The following is a 3,391-nucleotide window of genomic DNA, read 5'->3' as shown; positions in this document are numbered from 1 at the left end:
GTTTTAATTAGCCACTTTCAGCACTTTATAAACTGTATTTGTGGAAGAGGGAATTTATATTATCAGTCAGATTTTATTAATATGTTGCATTTTAACTGTCTACTTTCATTATTTTTATAAATGAGACTCAGTCTTTTTCAGTCAGTATTCCTTGCCTGCTGTTGCTCAACCACCCTGCATGTGGTGTAGTAAGGCTCTTCTTGTGTACTGCATTCAGACTTTGATATTGTCTCAATGCATTTCTGGTTGACAACTTGGTTTGGCCCATTTAGTTTTTATCCACATTTTATTTTTATAGCTTCCACTACCCCCCTTCATCTTAAGAAGGACTACTGCTTTTAGTGCGCTATTTGTTTACAACCAAATGATGGGGAGTGGCTCTAAGCCATTTACCTTCAGTGAAGACCTATTAAAAAGAATATTTGTGAGTAGTCAGTAGTACTACTTTTTGTTATCTCTTTGTTCTTTACACTATTGTTAAGGAGTCTTTGCAAAATAGTTTTTCCTTATGTGTGCGGATCACCTGAAGATGTGTCTTCTACTGACATGAAACCAATCATGACTTTTTATTAAAAGTGTTTTACAACCAATATGTATTAACAAAATGAAAAGAACACTGAGTCATGATAGGCAGTGGTGTGAAGATCTAGGACATTACTGGGCCATTGCTGCCAGTGTGTGATGGCTGACAGGCTGATGGTGAAGACCAGGATGAAATGGGCTGGGTCTGCCAAAGTGAGACAATATGGTTGGTACTGGCAACTGGTAGTGCTGGAATTGAACTGCTGATTCGGCTGGACAGAACTGCTGGTACTGTCGCCTTGAGGTGTAGGGCATAACTGACTCTGTACGGTCAGGCGGTGGCCAAAATAGTGAGGAGCAGTTGGATATCTGCATGGCGCTGCGAGGGCACATGATCTGGCATAGCAGAACAGTGCCCTGATGACAATGCTCACTGTCTGTGACAGGCACACTGCCTGTCAGTGAGTTGAAATACCCAGATGCTGTGGAGGCAACATGTAACTCTTTGGCAAACAGCTCAGGCCATACAAGAAATAGCCCAGAGTTGATGAAAGCCGTTTACCAGTGTCCTCCTGGCGGGGCGGCTGTCTGCATGGCCTGCCTGGCGTCCAGAGGAAAAGAGTATCGGGCAAATACAATACAATAATCTCCATTTTAAGACAACTCAGTTCATGCATTCAGTATAAGGAATGACAACGATCTACATAATTCATACACCATCGACAAATTTTTGAAAAGAACCAGTTAATATTGATATTATCTCTCAGGTTTTATTGGTGTGATTGATTAATGATGTGCTTCTGTGTTTTCAGCTGCTTTCTTGTTTCAGTTTCAAATATTTTGATGACTGACCCAGTCACAATGTGAGTTGTTGTCTTCTGGTGCTGCAGGTTGTACTGTTGTGTGCATTCACTCCCCAGACTCCAACCAGACTGTGAACTATCATTCATCTTGCACTGCCATGTATAGCTGAGTTCATCATCCATTATGCCCTTGGATGTGTGATGGGCATTGTGAATCAAAGTAAGCTCTAAATGTGGTGAAAGACCATCAGTGGTTCACAGTCTGGTTGGAGACCAGACAGCAAGTACACATAACAGTACAACTCTAAGCACCTGAAGAAGTCGACTGGATTGGTTGTCGAAATATTTAAAATAGAAACAATAACTTGACTGGACACTTGGAAGCACACCAGTTATATACCTTAACAAGACTACATAATATGTGATTTATATGATGTAACTTACCAAACGAAAGCATTGGTATGTTGATAGACACACAAAAAAACACAAACACACACACAAAATACAAGCTTTCGCAACCAACGATTGCCTCGTCAGGAAAGAGGGAAGGAAAGGGAAAGACAAAAGGATGTGGGTTTTAAGGGAGAGGGTAAGGAGTCATTCCAATCCCGGGAGCAGAAAGACTTACCTTAGAGGGGAAAAAAGGACAGGTATACACTCGCACACACACACACACACATATATCCATCCGCACACACACAGACACAAGCAGACAAATGTCTGCTTGTGTCTGTGTATGTGCGGGTGGATATATGACTCCTTACCCTCTCCCTTAAAACCCACATCCTTTCATCTTTCCCTCTCCTTCCCTCTTTCCTGATGAAGCAACCGTGGGTTGCGAAAGCTTGAATTTTGTGTGTGTGTTTGTGTTTGTTTGTGTGTCTATCAACATACCAACTCTTTTGTTTGGTAAGTTACATCATCTTTGTTTTTAGATATATTTTTCCCATGTGTAATGTTTCCCTCTATTTGTCACTAATGAGACTTAACATTTCTTCACTTTTGTCATCAAACCAATCTTACTGCTTCCCTTTTTACAACACCAAAGCTGACTCTGTCATGATATATAACAATTTATTTATTTATTTCTTAATTTCTTTATCAGTCTGTAGGCAGTAAATACTGTGTGTATGTTGTCCAAAAGTACATGTAAATTATATGTGAATCCATAAGAAGTAAAATTGCACATACAAATAGGTATAACATAAAATGATACACACAAAATAATACAAAGTGATCCAAAAAGTAATACAAATTTATATACATTTCCTCTTCTGTTATTAACAATTTATAATGTGTTAATGGGAAACCCTTCTATACACAACAGTGATTCGTTAAAAGTTTTACATCAGCTGTCAGTTAGATGTGTAAATATAATGACATTGTTGAGGGCGAAAGACAGCATTTTCAGTTTTGGCTTAATGTAAACATAATAGGAAAATATTATTGAACATAAAAATAATGGCAAAATATTATTGGGCAACATAGTCACTGACAGAGTCAAAAGACTGTCCCAGTAGAAATTTTTAAATTATATTTTAAACTTATTTTCATCTTCTAACTTTCTGACATGGGTTGGAAGTCTGTTGTAAAGTTTAACACCAATATGGCTCACAAACATTTGTGTGTTAGTTCTTTTTGTTCACTGTGTATGGAGTGCTGTGCTATTTCAGATGTTTAGTTATGAAAATCAGCATTGTGAACATTCTGTTGCTACATTGTTAATGAGTACTGGAATGGTAGCTAATCACTCACAAATCATATTCTGAAACTACAGTGATGGATATGTGTTGAAATTTGAAAATGTCAAATGTCCTTCTCTGTACATATTTGGAATTTTTTAATCAAATAGTATCTGTAACTTTGACATCATTATTGTTGAAGGGCATCTTGTAAGGTATGCAGATATGGAGATGTAATGGCTGTACTTATGCTAGTGGCAAAGAAAAAAATGTTTCTTTCTGCGTAACTTTTGAATGCAGTATCCATTTAAAACACTAATGAAATTACTAATGATATAACAGCAGGATTGGGTAGTGCAGCAGCACTTCTGGGAGTTACTCTGG

This window comes from Schistocerca cancellata, chromosome 2 (assembly GCF_023864275.1).
Source record: "Schistocerca cancellata isolate TAMUIC-IGC-003103 chromosome 2, iqSchCanc2.1, whole genome shotgun sequence".
NCBI lineage: Eukaryota > Metazoa > Arthropoda > Insecta > Orthoptera > Acrididae > Schistocerca > Schistocerca cancellata.
The sequence above is the reverse complement of the archived record's forward strand: the minus strand, read 5'-3'. Positions refer to the sequence as shown.